Source organism: Primulina tabacum, chromosome 8 (genome assembly GCF_025594145.1).
Source record: "Primulina tabacum isolate GXHZ01 chromosome 8, ASM2559414v2, whole genome shotgun sequence".
NCBI classification, from domain to species: Eukaryota; Viridiplantae; Streptophyta; class Magnoliopsida; order Lamiales; family Gesneriaceae; genus Primulina; species Primulina tabacum.
Window position 1 is genome coordinate 34,225,339 of NC_134557.1, and position 25,137 is coordinate 34,250,475.

Sequence of the window (25,137 nt, forward strand, 5' to 3'; positions counted from 1 at the left end):
CTTACTCCAAAACTTCCAGCCTTTCGTCGGACCTTTTTTTAGTAGTTCTTGTATTTTGAGCATATCTTTTCTCATATGAAATTGAAATTGAGGATTTTATATTCTATGTAAAGAGAAGCAAAAGTATACAACTCTCATGTTTTACACTTTATCCAGAAATCGACGAATCAAGAGTTATAATGATTAAAAAAAAGAACAACTCGAATTTGTGTAGCTAGACTCAACTTTAGACCTCTCAAGTACAACCGCCAAAATCTGACTGGACCTCTCTTGAAGTCCAGCCGCCAAAATCAGATTGGACCGTTCCGAAAGTCCAGCCGCTAAAAAATAGCCCAAAATCAAATAGTTGTTAGAAAGTTAAACATGACCATTTCAATGTCAGAAACAGTATAAAACATTTCTAAACAATCATATTCTTGTTTCAAAAGTTCATATCATTCTTGGACACCATAAATAAAATATTTTACAGATCAAACAATAAGCTTTCATATGGATCCAAAGCATGAGCAACATATATACAAGAAAAACAAGCTTGAATGAGAGCAAGCTCAAGAAGAGAAATCTAAAGAGATATATCAGCTTAGTGAGATCTTTTTCTCTTGTGTGTGAGAATACATTTGAGAGATAAATATATTATAATGGATTATATCCTAACACAAAAGAGAGTCGATCTTCAAGAATAGTTGAGTAATAATCTTCACACAAAGATATTAAAATTTGTGTTTGTAGTCTTGACATCAGAGACATTAAACATTATGCGGATTATGAGGTTGCAGCCTACAATCAAGAGTATGCTAGAGTTTCAATTAGGAAAGAGATAAGTCCTAAATCGAAATGAATTTGTACAAGGTGTTGTATAAATCAAGGTCTTTTAGTGAATCCTTCTCAAATAGAAAAATGAGTGACGTATGGGTTGTTAATCTTCGAACATCTATAAACAAATTCGTGCATATTTATTTATCGCATTTAATTGCTACTATTTTTAAGATATGTTGTTGAAGCATTTTATGTGTATTTCAAATACCAAAAATGTTACATACAAAGTATTTGATAGAAATGCTTCAACCAAACCATTTTTATATATCTAACTTACATATCTTTTAAACGTTTTTCAAAATGTTTAATCGATTTTTAGAATGATTATTTACTGTTTTCCGCTTAGTTTTGAACCGAACCAAATATAATTTCTCGATGCTCTGTTCATTTTTTAACATTTCAAGAACGAACTATTATGGCTTTTTAAATCACATTAATGTGTTTATTTACCCATTCTAAACATGTTTTCGATCCTATCAAGCAAGTTAAATGTCTATTTGCAATACTAACACGTAAATATCACAAGAATTATTATTATAGGAGTTATAAAGAAAATTGGAGTGATAACAAGCTATTTAGTAAGTTGAAAATGTGAAGTTTACCACTAGTTTCTTCAATTTTATTTATAGCCATTTTGTCGTTTGGCCTGAAATTTATAGTAAAATTTTAACAATACAACTCGCTCATATATATTGAATCATATTATGCACTTCATAATTTAATCGGTCATATATTTATGAATATTTGATTTTTTAGAATGTTGGTCCCTGACTGGTTACTGATTAAACAAATAATGACTAATTGGAGCCCTAGACTACGATCAATACACTCAATTGTTAATCCATTAGACAACGTGACTTCGACCTGGAAAGTGGGTCCCTTAAACAACGGGTTTAAACCTGAACATATAGTTAATATGAACAATGGGACTTCAATTCGAAAATGTGAGTTCTTATTGATTTGTAAAAGATCGATTGCACCACAAAAAATTAAAAAGGATAGCGACGGTTTAAACCGTCGCTAAAACCGTCGCAACACGGGTAAAGCGACGGGTCGTTGATCCGTAACCGGTGGGCTCGTCGCCTAACCCAAGCGACGGTTAAACAATAACCGTGACAATTTTGCGACGGTTTTGAAGATAAACACCGTCGCTGCTCTAGCGACGGTAACATTAACACCGACGCCACTTGAAGCGACGGTTCATTTCAAACTGTCGCTATATTAAGCGACGGTTTTTCACACAACCGTCACTTAATATAGCGACGGTGTTGACAACACCGTCGCTTTATATAGCGACTGTTGCTCAAAAACCGTCGCTTCAATTTGCGACGGTTGTTTCACAACCGTCGCTTAATATAGCGACATTTTTTTAAAAACCATCGCTAATTTAAGCGACGGTTAGAATGAACCGTCGCTAATCACCAATTTTATTTTTTAAAAAAAAAAATAAAAATATATTAAATATATTGTGCTGTATAATTGAAAAAAAATTAACAACAAAGTTTGAGAAATGTAATCATATTACTAAACTACAAATAAGGATAAAGTGTTTGATACAAATATTCATAAAAAAAATTAAAAAAAAACTTAGCTACGGTGACTGAGTCTCGTCGTCGTCGTAGTCGTCGTCGTTGCCATCGCCGTCGCTGTCGTCCTCGTCCCCGTACCCTTGCGTCGGAGGAATATAACTCTATGATAATCTGTGGATACGAGATGAAGAACCAACTGCTGCGTCACGGGATCGACCCCTGTGAGAAGTGCCTGGTCCAGGCAGCCTGCGGCCTGATGTATGCGCAGTAGCTCCCTGTGACATGCCTACAACCAGGACTCGGACATGCTCCTCTAGTGACGTCATGCGATCTCTCAGCATGACGTTCTCCGCCTCTGTAGTCCGCATCCTCTCGCAAAGCTCATCGTTACGACGTAACGATGAGTCTAGAATCTGGCGCATGTCTGCCATCTGCTGGGACTCAGACGACGGACCGACATCCGATGACACACCACGTAGACCCGGAGCCATCTCATCGGGATAGAAGGTGCTGGCCATGGACCCACACCCGTACATCCTCCCCTTCTTCTTCCCCCCAACCACATTCTTGAACATGCTGTTTACCGACTATGGGCTGGGGACATCAGGCTCTGATCCATCCTCTGCGGGAGTTATCGACTGAGCCATGTAGCGCTCCATGTTCTCCTGTGATGTTGATAAAAAATGAATTTTCTTAATGAAATGTTAATGAGAATAACTAAATTTAATAAACTTACGTGGATCAGGCGGGATCGCGTGTCAACAAAAGATCTATCTCCATGTCGATGTGTGTGAACGTATAGCTCCCATGACGTTGGATCTCTGCCATGTCGTGCTCGCTAAAATAAATTTAATAATTGTAAAACATTATCATTTATAAGTGTAATGAAAAATATATATATATGTTAAAGTACAACTGAAAACTATTAAACTGGAAGAAATACCAGATCCTGCCCGTGAGCGCTGTATGTCTTCGCACCTGCAATGTGCTTCGACGTCCCTGTACCTACCCCTGCAGGCTCGCTGTTCCTGTTCGACTTGTTCTTGGCGGTTCTGTCCTGCCAATCCTGCTGCTGCCATGCAGCAGTCCAAGCAGCCCATCTCTCAGGCGTGACCGTCTGTGGATACTGGTCCCTGCTCCTGCAGCCATGAATGGTCCGGCGGTATAGGGTGGAAGTGTTACGTAACCACAACTCTCGTACCTGAGTATCAATGTCAGCTGCCCATCTATACCTCAACTGCAATATTTAATATTTAAGTAAGTTAATAGTTTAATAAAAATTGAAACATGTTATTGTAAAAATTTATTGTTTTAATAAAGACTTACAAGTTCTCCCAGTACCACTGCCGCTGGTCAGGTGTCACATACCTCCACGACCAGCCGGGATCACATGTCTGCAGTTTGAACTGTCTCGATATGTATCTCGATACACTGCTATTATCTGGGTAAAATCTATAACCAAGAATACATGTTATTGTAATCTTTTTCCTAAAAATATTAAATAAGTAGAACGAAATTTTGTCAAACAATTACTTTAAGATTAAAAAAAAATTTACTTACATCCCATCCAAGATGATAAGCTCAAGCCTGTGATCAGGCGGTGGAGGAGGCGGATGTCCAGACATATTATGTAAACTGCAAACCCAAAAATTTTGTTATTACAAATGTCTCAACACCAACACAAAATTCACCACTTAAGAACCTATTTTCCAACATACGATACATCCAACTTCTATTTCATGTGTTATATTTTGAAGCCTACAAGTGCTTAAATATTTATATTTAATTAAATTATATTATCAAAAACTATACAACGAAAAATTAAATAAATATCTACAATTCTAACATAAAATTAATGTTACAATTTAAAAAAAATCATGCATGATTTATTAATAATATTACGCTAAAATTGATAAATAACATGCATAAAATTCATAAACAACATATAAATAACGCTAAAATTCATAACTAAACTACTATGCAAAAATAAATTATCTACTACACTAAACTTCTTAAATAACATATTACGCTAAAATTCATAACTACACTACTACGCAAAAATAACACGTAAATATTAAATTTTCAATAAAGAAAACGCTTTAAAAATCTGACGTGCTTGAAGATATGCAGATCCACGTAATGCTGAAAATCACACGAACGAGCAAATCTACGAAATGAAAACGAAAAGATGTTAGTACAAATAAAAAAAAGAAATTGCATGCGAAAAAAATGATAGAGTGTCGACACTACCAGAGAAGAAAGGCGATAATCGCTGAAGAAAATGATATAGAAATCATAGCGACGGTTTATAAAAATCCGTCGTCATTAGCGACGGATTTTGGTAAAATTGTCGCTAATAGCGACGGTATTTGTCAAAGTGATCGGCGACGTTTTTTTTAAAACTGCTGCCATTGTAAAACCGTCGCTAATTGTTTTTTTTTTTTCAAAAAATGTGTTAATTTTTATAAGAATAAATTTAAAATTAAATTAACCAAATTTTTGTTTTAAATAATATCTGAAAAAACAATTGAAAGACGTTTTTCTCAATGTGCATGACTTCCAAGTTATGTCTTATAAGGTTCGTACTCCAATATGGAAGCTCCCAAAAAATACTCCGTCTTCTCCAACCACATCTAGTCAAGTTGCAAATTTTCTTATTGATTGTGTCAGAGTCAATCTCATACGAAGGTCTGAAACCAAACTCGTCCAACTCATTGAGTAATTCGTCCCAAGTTTAGAGATAGGAGCCGACTGTAACACTTGTTTACCTCTTAGAAACATTGTCCTATTACGACGCAATGAAAATACGGGCGAATATATTCCTCTCCATGAAAATACCAATTGTAGTAATCCGGTACAAATCCATAACGACCGAGATGAACCTTGACAGTATCTTCATCTAAATATGTTTGGTTCTGACATTTTTTTCGATTGCAAGGACAACGGATATTTCCATTTAATAAACATTCAGGATGACTAAGTGCCAATGTTACAAACGACTCTACACCAACACGATATTCAGCCGTTAGAAATCCATTCTCCAACCGACAATACATCCAATTTCTATCGATATCCATTTTATCCTACAAAATAATAAATAAGATGTATTTTACTTTATAAATAATAAATTCGCCGAAAACGCGACAATTTATAGACAGTTTGCTAATAGCGACGGTTTTTTGAAAACCCGTCCCTAATAGCGACGATTTTAATAAACTGTCGCTATTAGCGGCGGTTTCATTTCAACCGTCTCCGATCTAAATAGGCGACAGTTTAACTTTTACCGTCGCTAAAGGTAACGACGGTTTTTTTAAACCGTTGCTATTTTAAATTTTAGCGACGGTTTAAGTAAACCTTCGTTTATGATAGCTACGGTCTGCTTTTCGATCGTCGCTACTGTAGCGACAAGTTTCAATAAACCGTCGCTTATTAAATTAAGCGACGGTTTAATAAAAACCGTCGTTAATTATAGCGACGATTTTCAAAAAATCGTCGCTGTTATAGAGACGGTTGATTTTAAACCGTCGTTATTATAACGACGATTTTTATTAAACTGTCGCCAAATTTGATAAAAAAAACCGTCTCTATAATAGCGACGAGTTTTGATAAACAGTCTCTATTATAGCGACGGTGTCTAAAAAACTGTCGCTTGACAGTTTTTTAGACACCGTCGCTATAATAGAGACTGTTTATCAAAACTCGTCGCTATTATAGAGACAGTTGACTTTAAACCATCGTTATTATAACGACGGTTTTTATTAAACCGTCGCCGAATTTGATAAGCGACGGTTAATCAAAACTCGTCGCTATAATAACGACAATTTTACAAAAGCCGTCGCTATGTTGACCGTTTTTTTGTAGTGTTGTACACATTTTATTTGAGTACGTGTGAAAAACCGTTACACTAAATTTTGGCTAGATCCATTTTTAGCCACAAACTTTAGAATAATGAACAATCAATGCACTATATTTGACACGATATTTGACAACGATACGTTCTCATTATTATATGTCATATATTATTGAAATATTGCACTAATAAGCTACCATTTAATTAACTTGTAAATATATAAGCTTAGTTAATACCTCACCAAGTCCTCAAAGACTTAAAATCTATGTTTTTTTGTTATTTATAGTAAATGTCATATGTAAGTGTATGCAAGCCTGAACCAGATGAAAAATAAGTTAAGTTACAGTTCAGTTAAAATCGAATTAACCGAACTTTTTTCCGACAAACCGAACCGACCGAACTTTACTACGAAAACCTAACAAACCAAATCGAAAAAATCGATTATCTCGGTCAATAACACAATTAACCTAACATTTTAGATTTTTTAAAAATAATCATGTTGTAAATAAAAAAGTGAAATATAGTACTATTGTCTAATAAATTTTATTAGAAATTGTAATATTTATATATTAGAAATTGTAATATTATATCTTTATAAAATTTATTAAAAAATTTAATAATATTAATTTTATTTATAAAAGTTTAGTTTGTTAGGTTAACCGAAGTTCTATGTTAAAAATTGATATCCAACCGAATTAACCTATATTTTAAAAAAATTAAACCAAACATCCGAATAAACCAAACGTACGACAAAACGTTTGCCGCATTACCAAAAGCTATAGCTGATGGTAATGGTGCAACTCAAATATTTTAAATCGCACAGCAGCCGGTTCGATCGCTCTACCTAGTAAAGACAATTATTGCACATCAACATCGAACCGAATTTTCATATTAATTCATTTTGGTATGTTATTTTGGTTGAAATCAATATTTTGTTTACTCATAGACTGTAATTGATGTTTGCCCGTTATTTATTGATATATGCTCTTTTGGTTTAAAAATAACTTGACCATTTTTAATTTCTTCATTTCCTGAATTATTTAACTAGAAAAATTCATGTTGGGGATTGATTTAGAGTTTAGAGGGGGTGGGTGGGTGAATAAACTCGTTCCTTTCTTTAACGCTTTTGCAAAGGTGTTAGAATCATGTTAGAGATTATAGCTTATCTTGTTCGAATATATTTCCAGCAGATCAAAATAACTTGTGCGGAAACGATATGATGGTTTGAGGTGAAAACAATAAAACAGTAGGCAGTAGACAGTAGATGTTTCTGGAAGTTCGAAGATGAAAATCTTCTACATTTCTCCTTCTTCTGTTTCCAGAATGTGTCACTACAAGACTTTGGTTTTTACAGTACAACTCTTGTACACAGCCACTTAAGTAGTATTTACCCTTCGCCTAGTGAAACTCTTAGTTTCACAACACAATATAATGAATACAACAAGATTCTTGAAAAGACTCGTTTCCAGATTATAAACTCTTCTCAATAAGATGTAATAAGGTGAATAGCTTGTGAAGAGATAAAGAAACAGCAGCACAAGACGATCTCAAAAGATCAGATATCTGCTATAAAGAGTGTGTTGCTTTTCTGTATATTGAGCTTGAAGATAAAGAGTAGTTCTTGATTGCTCAAAACAACGTTGGAATGATAGACAGAGAATGTGTTCCTTGTTAATAATAATCGTTGTTTTTTATATTAGATTGATCCTTTAATAGATAGAAACCTTGAATTCAACATCTATAAATAAAACGGCTTCTTTGGCTCTGAGTGAATCAGATTTATCATAGAAAAAGGGTCCTGCAGAAAGCTTCAGAATAATCAGTCTTTGTTTTATAAGAAAACTAGCAAGGCGTGTTAAATGTCTTCGTACAACATTAAATGGTGCAATTAATAGTAGTACTATGTAAGATAACGATAACATTAAGACTTGTAACGATCAAACGAAAGACGTTAAGTTCTGATTCTGCTTTAGCTACGTTCTGCTTCTGCTTTTGCTAACCGTTAAGTTAAGCTAAGAAATACTCGATAAGTACTGCTTCAGTTTTAGTTATACGAGTGCTTCTGTTATTTATATTTTATTCTATTTTTACTATCATCATCTATTGGTTTTGACTCTCATCACCACAATTAAATTAAGTATAACAATTTCTCCATTTGTGGTGATGCTAAAACCTAGATGTTAGTAAAGATAAAGATCAGCAGTTATAAAGAAAAGCAGATAAAGTTTATAACAAGATAATCGATAAGAAAATAAACAATAAAAAATAATTCGATGTAAAAGAGCTTAATCGGTGCGAATGTCTCTGAAAATAGTTTCCTCGTTCTGAGGATCTTGATCCCTGAAAGATGACTCTGCATGAGGTCTGCTATCTCCAGTTCTGCCCCAAGTTCTGCTTTCTGATTCCCCTTTTTTGACATCACTAGGCTGAATTCGAGTGAGCAAATCATCCACCCGGCTAGTAAGGGTATTAATTCCATCATTTAGCATCTCCAGATACAGTGCTTGGTTGGAAACTCGTTCATTAAGAGCATGAAGAGATTGAGATTGGAACTCAATCTTGGCATCAATAAGTTCGAGCTTCGAATCCATAGCTGCAACGTTGCTGGATACTGAGAGAATAGAGGAATCATGGTCGGAGACAATTTTGGTTATCTCAGCCTGACCGAGCAAAATGTTACTTTGATTTGTGAAAACAGATTTCCTGAAGATACTGGTTTCAACATTCAGCTTGGCCAAAGATTCTGCCGTGCGAGTGACTTCCTTAGAGATGTGGTCACGGAAGAATTTAGTAGCACTTACTTCACCAGCATGTTCATGAGACAAATGTTTTACTATCTCTAAGAGATTGTTAAGATTTCTTTGCAGAACAAAGGTTTTGGGCAGAAGCAGTTAACACAGTGTCTTACACTCAAAACAAATTGATGATCAATAAGAATCATTTGAAAACACACTATGAGATCTAGCATGGAAAGAAAAATGTGGTTTCATACTTTAGAATATTTGGGTGCAAATGTTTAATTTATAACAATGGTAAAAATCACGTAACTATCTTCGATGTTAAATCACATAAAGGATTATTTTTTGGTTATTCATCGGTTAGTAAAGCTTATAGGATATTTAATAAGCGTATTCTCAATGTCGAAGAATCTATACATGTTGTATTTTATGAAACTGTGCTGATTGATAAGCCAACTGATCCAGTTGAGCTGACTAGTCTCTAAACAGATTTAATTTTGGAGGATGACAGTGAAGATGAAGATCATGCTATAAAAAACTCCCTTCAAACACCAGAACTCGAAGTGGTAGAAAAACTAGTTGGGCATGATACAGTTCTAAATTATCAGTTTGTTGAACAACAAGATAACCTTCAAATTCAAACTGACAATATTCCAACTGAAGCAGAAGAAACTGATCAGTTACAAATTGAATCAGATATGCAAAGAAGCCTAACATATTCAAACTAAAAATGGTGCAAAAATCATCATCAGAATTTGGTAATAGGTAACCCATCTGATAAACTAAAATCAAATATTAAATTTATTTGTACATTCTGATTTTATATCGTAATTAAAACAAAAGAAAACTGAAAAGAATCTCTAGCTGATCCATGTTGGATAATTGTTATGCAAGAAGATCTAAATCATTTTACTAATAACAACGTCTGGACTTTAGTTCCAATACCAGTTTCAAAATCTATTATAGGTACCAAATGGGTATATGATAGAGGTAATATTTACGTGTTTTAATACATTGTGTGAGTCTAGTTTGCATCATTTTAAGTTATTTAGAGTCTACATTCTGTCTATTTCTTCTTATTTTATTACATTTGATGCAAACACGGGTGGTCAAGCTCCACGGAAAGCATGGGATCCGTTAGAGTTGCCAGAGGGACCAATCACGAAGGGACGTATGAAGAAGTTCAAAGAAGCAATGAATGGGCTTACGTGCAATCAAGGAGGGCTTACGTGCAAGGAGCAAAGTGCTGAAGGGTTCGTGATGCATGGGAGAGAGTTCGGGAACCAAAGGAATATTATTCAAGCACATTTTTGAAGGACCGAGGTGTACGGACCCGAGCACGGACCTGTACACGGGGTCCGTGTACATCACATCCGAGATGAAGAAATCCCGAGTCTACACGGACCCAAGCATGGACCCATACACGGGGTCCGTGTCCTATGTTTCTAGCAATGGCCGAGTCTACACGGACCCCCTCCCGGACCTCTACACGGGGTCCGTGTCCCTTCGCAGATTTGGTGCAGAATTTCCTTAGATAGAGTTTTCTTTATTTTGGCAACTAGATTTGTGATATCTCTTTATTATTAAAAGATATTTGCACGAAAATTAACATCATTATTCAGATTATTGATTTTTTATCAAAGTTTTAGAGATTTTTCTCTCAACTTTTTCAAGGCTCTCGCTTTGTAATCCAAAATCAAACTTATCAAAGTTTTTAACTTTGTGGCATTTGTCGATCGTTCTTGCACGGATTGTCATAGGCTTGTTCTTTGAAGGTTCGTTCTAGTTTCGATTGTTTTTATCGTGATTCTTTATTACTAAATCTCGTAGTTTAGGGGTGAAAATCACACCATACTTGATTCAAAAGATCGGGACAAAACAACACGAATTCCTTGTTCGTTATTAAATTGAGGGCGCGATTCTAAATTAATTGTGTTTGCTTTTTATTCGTACGTGGATTCACATCATTTGGTATCAGAGCTTAGGTTCATTGAATTCAAATAAGTATCTTGTTCTTCAATTATCAGATCTGTTTATTTCTTCGTTTGTTTCCAGATCTGTTTTGGTTTATCGTTCTTCGTCTTTTCGTGAATCTATGATTCTCGAAAAAAGTTTGATTTTTAATTTTTTTCTTGGTGATTTTCGAGATATAATCAGCCAAAAAAAATACAAAAAATCAAAAATTCACCATTATTTCTTTTGAGAATTTCGCTCCATTTCTTTCGTAGTCATATTCAATTGCCTCTCACAGTAAAAAAAATATTTATCTTCAAATTTTTGTCTACACAGTCCAAGTGAGCCGATCACAATTGTTCACAAGTTGAACTTGATTGTTTGATATACAAATACAAAGCTTGAGCACACTTTCGAGAATACCATCAAATTTGAGAGAGAAAAAAACACTTGAGTGCGAGTGCATTTTCTTTGGAGTGAACGGTGAGTATTTGTTGTGAGCAAGAAATAAGAGAGGAGTGACGAGCGACTTTCTTTGTAGTGACCGTGAGCATTTGGGTGAGGAACATTTTGTTTTCTACTAACGTTTTCTTGCAGGTACAAATTTGAAATTAAATGGAGAGGGAGGTAGGAGATAGTTCGAACCTGGGGTTGTCTAAGGTTCAAATGGAGGCGTTGTTTGGGCATTTTAGTCGAATGATGAGGGTTGAGTTGGAGCCATTACATGAGAGGATAAGTAGACTTGAAGTTAGTACTAGTGGTGGTAAAACTAAGTCTAAAGATTTGGGTAGAGGAGAAGAAGAGGAGTAGTATGATTTGGGAGGAGACGAGGAGAGTCAAAATGAGAATTGGGGTAGGAATGGAAGAGGTAGAGGATTAGGGAGAGGAAGAAGAGAAGCTGTACGGGGTAGATATGATGGGAATAGGGAAGATGGTAACATGGGTAGTATTAGGATGAAAATTCTTTCGTTCCATGGGAAATCTGACCCGGAGGCGTACTTAGAGTGGGAAAAGAGGGTAGAGTTTGTATTTGAATGTCACCACTACTCCGAACAAAAGAAGGTTAGGTTGACGGTGGTGGAATTTCTAGACTATGCTCTCATTTGGTGGGATCAATTGGTGACCACTAGAAGGAGGTATAATGAGAGACCCATTGAAACTTGGGATGAGATGAAAATGATCATGAGGAAGAGGTTTGTGCCCAATCATTATTATAGGGAGATGTTTAAGAGGCTACAAACTTTGAGGCAAGGGTTGAAGAGTGTGGAGGACTACTATAAGGAGATTGAAGTAGTCATGATTAGGGCAAATATTGAGGAAGATAGTGAGGCGACGATGGCTCGATTTCTTTGTGGTTTGAATAGGGAAATACAGGATCAAATGGAGCTCAGGCACTACTTGGATCTAGACGAGATGGTGCAAATGGCCATAAAAGTGGAACAACAACTCAAGAGGTGAGGAGTTGGCCACACTAATCAAGCTGGGAGTTCATCATCTTCTTGGCAATCAAATGTGGTGAAACATGAGGAGAATAAGGTGGTGACCAAGCCCAAGGTTGAGACCTAAACAAGGAGTGCAAGGTAAATCTGAAACTCCTCTTACTCGAGCTAGAGATACCAGATGTTTTAGGTGTCAAGGGTTGGGTCATATTACTAGTGAATGTCCTAATAAAAGGGTGATGATTTTAAATGACTATGATGAGTATGAATCGCATAGTGAGGGTGATGATGATGATGAGATGCCTGCATTAGAGGATCCTAATGAGGGATATGAGGCGGTTGTAGGTGAAGCACTAGTGACTAGGCGAATCATGAGTGCCCAAGTCAAGGAGGAGGATACTAACCAAAGGGAGAACTTGTTTTACACTAGGTGTTTTGTAAATCAAAAGGTTTGCAATCTAATCATAGATGGGGGGAGTTGTACCAATGTGGCTAGTAGTGAGATGGTGGAAAAATTGGGTTTATCTACATTAAAGCATCCTCAACTATATAGGCTTTAATGGTTGAATGATTGTGCGGCGGTGAAGGTGAACAAACAAATGTTGGTGTCTTTTTCTATTGGCATGTATGTGGATGAGGTATTGTGTGATGTGGTGCCCATGCATGCTTGTCATATCTTGTTGGGTAGGCCGTGGCAATATGATAGGCGGGTGACACATGATGGGTTCAAGAATAAGTACTCATTTGTATTGAAAAAGGAATCCATTGTATTACTTCCATTGTCCCCAAAGCAAGTGTTGGAGGACCAATTGAAAAAAAAGAAGAGAGATGAGGTCGAAAAAAAAAAGTGAACAAAAAAGTGAGATGGCCTTTGAAAATAAAAATGAAATGGCTGAAAAAAAGAGTGATCAAAAGAGTGAGATAGCCATACAAAAGAAAAAAGAGAGAAAAGAGAATGAGAGGAAAGAAAATGAGGGGAAAGATGCCAAAAAAAAAACATATATAGCCCAAAAAAGTGAGTTGAAACATTTAATGCACACACATGAACCACTTGTGTTGATTCTTTACAAGGAGATTCTCTTTAACACAAGTGATATAGTCGGGTCCCTTCCGAGCATTGTTGTCACGCCCCGAGACCGGGGTTAGTTGACATCGCCGTTGTTTTACAACCACACAATTGAAAACAACAAGCCTCGTAGTACAGTATAAACCAAAAACCAGTTTATTACTCATAATCAATCAAAAGATTGTCTTTACAATGTAGATTCTTAAAATGATAAAAATAATATGCGGAAGCTTTTACAACTTACTAAGCCAAAACTAAAATAAACTTCTTGAATCATCTTATTATCAGCCCCAAAACTGGTCTTGTTCATCTTCCTCGATTTTCTTTTCTGATTTATCTGGGAAGAGTAGAGTAAGGGGTGAGTGATATGGTCGTCACTCAGCAAGTGGGGGCCGTTCGAGCACAATATAACAACATGCATAATTTCGAAAATCACATGACTTGCACTTACATGACATCATTCATATCACATGCATAACATTTACCAGCAGTGAGATTCATCCACTTTCTATGGTTTACTGATATCAGTCACTAATTTTTACTCCTTTGAGGGGGCGAGGCCGTATAACGGTTATGTCCCCCACCACGTAAGGGTACGTCATGGTTGGGATTCCCACCCATATACAGTCGAATCCTCACAGTGCCCAAAACCGTATGACAACCAACACAAGAACGGAGTAGAAGAAGAATGTACTCGACCATATTTTCAAAAAACGAAATAAATATGCATAAACGAAAGTTTAATCTTTAAAACAAGCCCACTTACCTTAGACTGGAAGAAAACGTGAAGAACTCTGAAACTATAGAAGAATCATGTTTCGAAATTGCAACAACACATCTACCGAAAAATCAGTCGTCTTGAAAAATTCACTGCGCCTTCTTTCACCGTTGGATCGGACTCAAAATTTTACAGTACGTTCAAAATTACGTTAAATATATTATGAACGGTGAAGATCAAGTTTGGAAGTCGTTTAGGCCTGTTCATACAGAAAAACCTTAGGTATGCTGAATTTCCGACTAAAATTTGAGCAGATTTCTTTCAAAGACAATAAACGAAAAACTAACCGTTGGATTTTGCTGAAATTTGGATATGTTATGCGAAACATAACGAAGCATATTCTGAACGGTGGAGATCGGATTCCAAGCTTCCGAGTGAGAGAAACAAATTTCTGAATTTGAACAGAATTTTGATGACTCGTGCAGAATTTTTGGGAGAAAATTTCGAAAATTTGGGGAGGAACTCGAAAAAATCATGTAAATTCTGAATGAGAGGGTTCTACTATTTATAAGAGTGATGTAAAAAAAATCCTACCATAATTCGATTGATATTTCTTCTAAAATTTCGAGATAATTATTCCATTTAGGATGCTACCTTGTTGAGAAAATCTACCTTGTGTGTAATATTTTCTTCCAAATTGATTGATATCCAGCCTTATTTCGAAATTAATACACGATTTGTACTGAATATTGAATTTCATGTATTTATTGACTTGGAATTTCCAATATCATGTATTATTTAATATTTTCGAATTTATTATAACTCAAAAATAAATTCTTATACATGTCTATATTTCAAAATTGCACTCCCAAAATTTGGGGTTCTCACATCCCTCCCTCCTTATTGGAAGTTTCGTCCTCGAAACTTGAGTCGGCTTGACCTTCGAAAAGGTAGGGATATTGCTTGTGCATTTTATCTTCAAACTCCCAAGTAGTTTTCTCGTTCTGTTTGTTTTGACCATTGCATCTTGACGTAAGGAATGATACGTCGTCTCAATACTTGGTTTTTGGTGTCCACAATATGAATAGAGAAATCTTCATATTTCAGCTCTTCCCCCATGTTACATTTGATCATGAACGGTTCAATTTCCACAACATGGCTTGGGTTCGGGATGTATTTCCTTAGTTTGGACTTGTGAAATACATTGTGGATTCTAGATATATCTGGTGGCAATGCTATTTTATAAGGCAACGTGCCAATCTATCCAGAATTTGAATGGTCCTACGCAATGATGATTCACTTTTCCAGCTTTACTAAATCTAAGGATTCCTTGCATTGATCAGACCTTTATATAATCCTTTTCACTCACTGTGAATTCCACTTGTCTTCTTTTAAGATCAGACTAACTCTTTTGCTGGTCCTATGCAGCCTTGAGTATGTCTTTGATAATAGCCAATTTTTCCATTATCGCTTGGAATAGTTCTGGCATGTCATGGATGTCTCCTTTATTTTGTCTCAGTACAGTGGTGATCGACACTTCCGTCCATAAAGGCTTCAAATGTAGTCATCCCAATATTGACATGATAACTGTTATTGTAAACGAACTCTATCAGTGGTAAATGTTTACTTCAATTACTACTGAAGTCTATTGCACATTCCCACATTCTCTAGGGTTTGAATCATTTTCTCTGTTTTGCCATCAGTTTGAGGGTGATGAGCCGTACTAAGAGTAACTGTTGTTCTTATGGATTCTTGAAAGCTCTACCACAAACGTGACACAGATCTTGGATCTCTATCCGACATTATGATTGTAGGCATTTTATGTAGCCATATAATGTTATCCATGTATAGAGTAGCCAACTTGTGAATATTATAATTCCTTCGGACGAGTAGAGAGTACGCAAATTTTATGAGTCTATCTATGATTATACGTACCATGTCGTGACTCTGTATTGACTTTGACAATTCTACAACGAAATCCATGGAAATATGTTCTCATTTCCATTCTAGGATTTTAACGGTTGCAGTAGTCCTTCCAATCGTTGATGCTCGACTTTCACTGGTTGGCATACTTATCGTTTAGATATAAACTCGGCGACCTCTATTTACTTCTGCTTCGCCAGAAACTTTCTTTCAAGTCCTATACATCTTTGTACTGATGGTATAGATCTGGAATGTTGACTTATGCGCCTCTAACATCACTTCTTATCGAAGATTGTCGATGTATGGTTCACACAATCGTCCTATCATCCCCAAGATTATGTTTGGGCCCACTTGAAAATCTGACGACTTTATTTCCTTGGCTTGTTCTTTGAAATTCTCTAGTGTCATGTCTCGACTCTGATTTAGCTTGACTGCTTCTAGAAGACATGATTGCACAGAGAGTGATGCTAGGGTTATCTTACCCATGTTTGACTCAAAGTATTGGCCACCTTATTTGCCTTGCTGGCGTGGTAGCTTATTGTCAAGTCACATTCTTTGAGTAACTTTATCCACCGCCCTTGTCCCATTTTTAATTCTTTTTGAATGAACAAATATTCGAGACTTTGTGGTCAATGAGTGAATACTTCACACTTGGCATCATAGAGATAGTGTCTTCAAATTTTCAAAGCAAAATCACTGCTGCCAACTAGAGATCGTGAGTAGGGTAGTTTTGCTCATGCGGCTTTAGTTGACTAGCCTGTCTTTCATGAGTACGCCTCTGAGATCTTCCTTTGATACTTCGCTGTAGATGGTAAAATCTTTGTCCTCAGTAGATAATACAAACATTGGTGTAGATGCTAGCTTCTCCTGTAATGTTTGAAAGCTCTTTCACATCTTTATCTTCAGTTGAATTCATAGTTCTTTTGTGCGAGTCTCATTGGTGATACGACTACTGAAGAGAAGCCCTCAACAAATTTCAGCTAATAGCCTAGTAATCCAAAGAAGCTTCTAATTTTGGTTGCATTCTTATGTTTCGGATAATCTAGAATTGCCTCTACTTTCTTAGTTCCACTGATGACCTTATTTTGAATGCTAACATTGGGGTGTCTTCTGCTCTGACCTTTAGCTGATTATAGCTTGACCTCAGGTCGAGTTTGGAGAAGACTGTAGCTCATTTAAGTTGATCGAAAAGACCGTCTATTATTGGAAGAATATATTTATCTTGATTGTGATCTTATAGAGTTCTCTATAATCTATACTTAATCTCATACTTTAATAATGCTTCTTTACAAATAGGACCGGGGCTCCCCAAAGAGATGCATTTGGCCTAATCCATTTTTTTTTTGTCTAACAACTATTGGAGTTATTATTTTAGCTCCTTGAGTTCATCTGGAGCCATTCGGTACAGTTTATTGGAGATTAATGCATCACTGGTACCAAATTTATCTCGAACTCTACTTCTTAGTCCGAGAACATTCCAAGAAGTCTTTCTGAAAAAACGTCTGAAAATTTTCGTATTACTTGAATATCTTCCAATTTCAGCTTATCTCCTTCTTGCACTTTGTTCACCATTGCTAGGTAAACTTCTTCTCCCGATATTATGGCTTTCCAATTCTGGGTAACAGAAAAAATGCATTTATGTTCCTTGGCATCGCCATGGTATCTGATTTCTTCTTGGTTTGGGGTTCAGAGTTTGACATTTTTACTCTGGCCATCTACTATCGCACGGCTCTTAGCTAATCAGTTCATCCTTAGGATGGCGTCGAAATCTACCGAAGTGAGTTGAATTAAGTCGGCACTGAATATATGCGAATTGATACTAATTTTATCTTATCTTGAAATTACCCCAATTATTATCTCAAAACTTAAAACCCATATAGAATATTGAAACTTAACTACATATTGATCTATAGCTTATTGACTTAAATCTCGAAAATTATAACCTAGTCATTACCTCAAATAATTATTCTTTTACTAAATCTTACTTTCATCAAGATCACGAGCCTATCACGCTCTAAAACAAAGGAGTTCATTGAATGTCATTCTCTTTAAATCATTCTTAGTATCATAAAAGTCAAAACTTATCGTACTATACTTTCCTTGATACCCATCAATATCTCATAACTTATTTTATTTTATTTTTTTACGTAAGGTCGTAGCCTACTTGTTATCCCAAAATAATATAAATTCCTTAACCTGATGATATTTTCTCACAAGATATTCCAATGTTCTACATATTTAAAGTTAGCGCTTAATATTCTTAATAACCCAAACATATTGCTCACACAATTAACTATCGACACAAAATCAACTTCTATAGTACAGTACCCAAAACTTATGATATAATCCTTATATCAACTTTTCTCATATTAGTTTTCATAAATAACTTATCATCCTCGAGTCAATTTTTTTTTCCTTAAATCAGAAGCTTAAGTCAACTTATCTCTGATAGATATATTCCCAAAATAAATACAAATACTAATTTTCCTCATAATAAAATTTCAAAAAAATCGACAAGTAATTCAAGAAACACGTTGAACGAGATTTTCGAGAAAGTTTCCAAAAGTAGAAAGTTTGGACATTGACCCATGGATAGAAAGAATACGTCGAGAGGATTCTAGAACAGTCGACGGAATTAAATTCTGAGTTTCCTATGAAAAGTTAGGAATTCTACGAAACTTTCCTAAGATAGCAAAAAACGCGATTTCGGAGGTCTAAACGAAAGATTTTCTTGTTTTCGGACCACGCCTCATATCAAAGTTGTGAATAATACTTGTTGGGAGTTCCGAAAGGGACTGCATCAGCCTTTTGCCAAAACCTGACAAATTTTTCTTCGCAACTGGATTAAGAACCTGGCGGCTCTGATACCACTTAAATGTCATGCCCCGAAACCGGGGTTAGTTGACATCGGCGTTGTTTTACAACCACACAATTGAAAACAACAAGCCTCGTAGTATAGTATAAACCAAAAACCAGTTTATTACTCATAATCAATCAAAAGATTGTCTTTACAATGTAGATTTTTAAAATGATAAAAATAATATGCGAAAGCTTTTACAACTTACTAAGCCAAAACTAAAATAAACTTCTTGAATCATCTTATTATCAGCCCCAAAATTTGTCTTGTTCATCTTCCTCGATTTTCTTTTCTGATTTATCTGGGAAGAGTAGAGTAAGGGGTGAGTGATATGGTCGTCACTCAGCAAGTGGGGGCACTGAGATTCATCCACTTTCTATGGTTTACTGATATCAGTCACTAATTTTTACTCCTTTGAAGGGGCGAGGCCGTATAGCGGTTATGTCCCCCACCGCGTAAGGGTACGTCATGGTTGGGATTCCCACCCATATACAGTCGAATCCTCACAGTGCCCAAAACCGTATGACAACCAACACAAGAACGGAGTAGAAGAAGAACGTACTCGACCGTATTTTCAAAAAACGAAATAAATATGCATAAACGAAAGTTTAATCTTTAAAACAAGCCCACTTACCTTAGACTGGAAGAAAACGTGAAGAACTCTGAAACTGTAGAAGAATCATGTTTCGAAACTGCAACAACACATCTACCGAAAAATCAGTCGTCTTGAAAAATTCACTGCGTCTTATTTCACCGTTGGATCGGACTCAAAATTTTACAGTAGGTTCACAAGTACGTTAAATATATTATGAACGGTGACGATCGGGTTTGGAAGTCGTTTAGACCTGTTCATACAGAAAAACCGTAGGTATGCTGAATTTTCGCCTAAAATTTGAGCAGTTTTCTTTCAAAGGCAATAAACGAAAAACTAACCGTTGGATTTTGCTGAAATTTGGATATGTTATGCGAAACATAACGAAGCATATTCTGAACGGTGGAGATCGGATTCCAAGCACCCGAGTGAGAGAAAAGAATTTCTGAATTTGAACAGAATTTTGATGACTCGTGCAGAATTTTTGGGAGAAAATTTCGAAAATTTGGGGAGGAACTCGGAACATTCATGTAAATTCTGAATGAGAGGGTTCTACTATTTATAAGAGTGATGTAAAAAAAATCCTACCATAATTCGATTGATATTTCTTATATAATTTCGAGATAATTATTCCATAATTATCGAGATACTCATTCCTTAAATATTAGGATGCTACCTTGTTGAGAAAATCTACCTTGTGTGTAATATTTTCTTCCAAATTGATTGATATCCAGCCTTATTTCGAAATTAATACACGATTTGTACTGAATATTGAATTTCATGTATTTATTGACTTGGAATTTCCAATATCGTGTATTATTTAATATTTTCGAATTTATTATAACTCGAAAATAAATTCTTATACATGTCTATATTTCAAAATTGCACTCCCAAAATTTGGGGTTCTCACAATTGTTGTTTCACTGTTGCAGGAGTTCGATGATATATTTCCGGAGAAGCAAGCTCAAAGACTACCACCATTGAGGGGGATTGAGCACCAGATTGATTTCGTACCCGGGAGTGCATTGCCGAATCGTCCAGCTTATAGGAGCAATCCGGAGGAGACTAAGGAGCTTCAACGACAGGTAAGTGAGTTGTTATATAGAGGTTTTGTGCGTGAGTCCATGTCACCTTGTGATGTACCTGTTTTACTAGTTCCTAAGAAAGATGGCTTATGGCGTATGTGTGTAGATTGTAGGGCAATCAATAACATAACCATTAAGTATAGGCATCCCATACCTAGACTAGATGATATGTTAGATGAGTTGCATGGTGCATGTATTTTTAGCAAGATTGATTTAAAGAGTGACTATCATCAAATTAGGATGAGAGAAGGTGGTGAGTGGAAAACGGCTTTTAAAACCAAGTACGGGCTATATGAGTGGATGGTCATTCCTTTTGGCTTAACTAACGCTCCTAACACCTTTATGAGGTTAATGAACCATGTATTGCATGCATACATAGGAAAATTTGTTGTTGTTTACTTAGATGATATCCTAGTATCTAGCAAAGACTTGGATGAGCATGTTGGTCACTTGAAACTTGTGCTAATCACACTAAGGGCTGAAAATCTATATGCTAACTTAAAGAAATGTGATTTTTGTACAAGCAAACTTGTCTTTCTTGGTTTTGTGGTAAGCTCACAGGGGATACAAGTGGATGAAGACAAGGTAAATGCTATTCGAGATTAGCCATCGCCTACTACTGTTGGTCAAGTTCGAAATTTTCATGGACTTGCAAGCTTGTATAGGAGGTTTGTAAAGGATTTTAGCACATTGGCAGCACCGATGACGGCGGTAATCAAGAAGAACGTTCCGTTCCATTGGGGCGAGGAGCAAGAGAAGTCTTTTAATCTTATTAAGCAAAAATTAATTAATGCTCCTTTACTTGTTTTACCTGATTTTGCTAACACCTTTGAAATTGAATGTGATGCCTCAGGTGTAGGTATTGGTGGAGTCTTGATGCAAGGAGGTCGACCGGTGGCGTACTTCAGCGTGAAACTCAATGGAGCCGCCCTGAACTATCCCACGTATGATAAGGAGTTCTACGCACTTGTGAGGACTCTAGAGACGTGGCAGCACTACTTGAGGCCTAAGGAGTTTGTGATTCATATGGATCATGAGTCTCTAAAGTTCCTTAAGGGTCAACAAAAGCTGAAAAAGCGGCATGCCAAGTGGTGGCATTCATAGAGACATTCCCCTACATAATCAAGTACAAACAAGGTAAGGAAAATGTAGTGGCCGACGCACTATCACGGAGGTACGTACTGATCTCTACCTTGGAATAAAAAATTTTGGGGTTTGACCATGTCAAGGAGTTGTATGTGCTTGATGAGGATTTTAAGAGTGTGTTTGGAACTTGTATGCATGGTCCACATGAAAAATTCTATTTGCATAATAGTTTCTTGTTTAAAGAAGATAAGTTGTGCATCCCTAGATCATCCATTCGTGAATTATTTGTTAGGGAGGCGCATGGGGGGAGGTTTAATGGGACATTTTGGTGTGGCTAAGACTTTAAGTGCATTGCATGAACATTTCTATTGGCCACATATGAAGCGTGATGTTGAGCGTGTGTGTGAAAAGTGCATAACTTGTAGACAAGCTAAGTCTAGAATACAACCACATGGATTGTATACGCCACTTCCCGTCCCTAGTGAACCTTGGGTTGATATTTCTATGGACTTTGTTTTGGGGTTGCCTAGGACAAAGAAGGGGAGGGATTCTATATTTGTTGTTGTGGATAGATTTTCTAAGATGACACATTTTATTGCTTGTCATAGGACTGATGATGCTTCTAACATTGCGGATTTATTCTTTAGAGAAGTCGTTAGGTTGCATGGCATGCCTAGGACTATTGTTTCCGACCGTGATGTTAAGTTCTTGAGTTACTTTTGGAAAACGTTGTGGGCTAAACTGGGCACAAAGTTGTTGTTTTCTACTACATGTCATCCTCAAACGGATGGACAAACTGAAGTTGTTAATAGAATTTTAGGAACACTTTTGCGTGCCATTCTTAAAAAGAACTTAAAGAATTGGGAAGATTGTTTGCCATTTGTTGAATTTGCTTACAATCGTTGCGTGCATTCCACTACAAATTATTCGCCATTTGAAATTGTTTATGGTTTTTAATCCTTTGACTCCGTTGGATTTGATGTCTTTACCTGTGAGTGAAAGGTTAAATATGGATGGCAAAAAGAAGGCTGAATTTGTTAGGAGTTTCCATGAAAAGGCCAAAGCCAACATTGAGAAGAAGAATGAACAATATGCCAAGCAAGCCAACGAGGGGAAGAAGAAGGTGGTCTTTGAGAAGGGTGATTGGGTGTGGCTACACTTGGGGAAGGAGAGGTTCCCCGAGAAGAGACGTTCCAAGCTATTACCTAGGGGCGATGGAGCATTTCAAGTCCTTCAAAGGATCAATGACAACGCCTACAAACTTGATCTACCAGGTGAGTATAACGTCAGTTCTGCTTTTAATGTTAGTGATCATTCTTTGTTTGATGTAGGTGATGAACGAGATTTGAGGACAAATCCTTTTCAACAAGGGGAGGATTATGCGAACACGGGTGGTCAAGCTCCACGGAAAGCATGGGATCCGTTAGAGTTGCCAGAGGGACCAATCACGAGGGGACGTCTGAAGAAGTTCAAAGAAGCATTGAATGGGCTTATGAGCAATCAAGGAGAGCTTACGTGCAAGGAGCAAAGTGCCGAAGGGTTCGTGATGCATGGGAGTGATTTCGGGAACCAAAGGAATATTATTCAAGCACATTTTTGAAGGACCGAGGCTGCACGGACCCGAGCACGAACCTGTACACGGGGTCCGTGTACATCACATCCGAGATGAAGAAATCCCGAGTCTACACGGACCCATACACGGGGTCCGTGTCCTATGTTTCCAGCAATGGCCGAGTCTACACAGACCCCCTCCCGGACCTCTACACGGGGTCCGTGTCCCTTCGCAGATTTGGTGCAGAATTTCCTTAGATAGAGTTTTCTTTATTTTGGCAACTAGATTTGTGATATCTCTTTATTATTAAAAGATATTTGGTCGAAAATTAACATCATTATTCAGATTATTGATTTTTTATCAATGTTTTAGAGATTTTTCTCTCAACGTTTTCAAGGCTCTCGCTTTGTAATCCAAAATCAAACTTATCAAAGTTTTTAACTTTGTGGCATTTGTCGATCGTTCTTGCACGGATTGTCATAGGCTTGTTCTTTGAAGGTTCGTTCTAGTTTCGATTGTTTTTTATCGTGATTCTTTATTACTAAACCTCGTAGTTTAGGGGTGAAAATCACACCATACTTGATTCAAAAGATCGGGACAAAACAACACGAATTCCTTGTTCGTTATTAAATTGAGGGCGCGATTCTAAATTAATCGTGTTTGCTTTTTATTCGTACGTAGATTCACATCAACATTGGATCACCGCTCATATAAGTATGTCAATGTGCAGAAAAATGAAAAAAAAAGCAATTGGAAGAGAAGGCTTGGGGACAGAAGATGTCGCGCTAGTTTGACCGCCCCATCGCGAGAGGCTGAAGAAAAAGAACAGAAGACCTAGCGCAGTTTGACCGCCCTAGCGCGAGAGGCTTTGGAAGACACCAGTAGTACAGTAGGTTGCGCGCTGGGGCAGTCAAACTTGACGGCCCTAGCGCGAAGAAAAATTTGAAAGTTTCTTTTTTTGGATTTTATTCAATTTGGAAGGTGGATGGCTAAAGGAGAAAACCTAGGCACGAAAATTCATTCATCATTCAGCAGCCACCACAAGCCTTGGAGAGGATTTCGCGCTTGGATTGAAGATTCGAAGATTTCCGAGTATCGTCTTTGCGTCTTTCGTCAAATCTAGTATTTCTAACTTAATTTTTATCTTTGAAACATTGTTGCGTTTATTTTTACTATGAATTCTAGTAGCTAACTTAAAATATTTGTTGGGATTTAAGGGGATCTTACCCCGAACTCTGATTTAGTTAATTTATATTTCAGTTGTTGGTTTATTCTTGATTGTGTTACTGTTTTTCATTGTGTTGTTAGAGCATAGCTAACTTTAACAACGTTTTATATTGCGAGTGTGTTCGAGAGAATAGCTTTTGATAGGAACGAGTAACATAATCCGTGGATCTACAATTTACATAGATATATGAAATTGGATACGCGCCGATAGTTATAGTCCTAAGGATAGAAAACTAGGGGATTTCATAGATCGACATGCAATTCGCTCTTGATAAATAATTAAAGACATTTAATTACTTCACTGAGTAGAATTAGTTTGGCATAGCTCGAGAGAGTGTGTTCAATTTGAATAGAAAATCCTACCGGAAGCGTAAATCACTGTCGAAAGAATTAATAAATTAACGAGGGGTAGGTGAACTGAAATTCGCAACAAATTCATTTCTCATTGAATTTTAAATCAACCATTCTAGGTATTAAATCTCATTATTTAAGTCTTAAATCTTTTTAATTGCATATTTATTTAATGTTAGTAGTAATAATCAATCAATCAAATTTTCGTTGCTAAAGATTTAATAACTAAAAATATTAATTGTCAGATACAGTCTTCAGTGGAACGATACTCGTACTCACGTACATTATACTATTACTTGACGTCATGCACTTGCGATTAATTTTGAGCATACAAAATCATATTTTTATTGAGGAT

General features: G+C 36.5%; 1 long non-coding RNA gene across 2 annotated transcripts; it reads right to left on the reverse strand.

The window, feature by feature from the left end:
• Positions 1–2,415: 2,415 nt before the first annotated feature.
• Positions 2,416–4,597, reverse strand: LOC142552502 (uncharacterized). 2 transcript variants are annotated; one of them, XR_012821812.1, is made up of 5 exons: positions 3,906–4,597; positions 3,668–3,797; positions 3,289–3,582; positions 3,082–3,183; positions 2,416–3,010 (listed from the first exon to the last, which is right to left on the reverse strand). It is a non-coding gene; the product is annotated as an uncharacterized LOC142552502 (long non-coding RNA). The 2 variants fall into 2 exon arrangements; XR_012821813.1 differs by lacking the exon at positions 3,082–3,183.
• Positions 4,598–25,137: the final 20,540 nt, after the last annotated feature.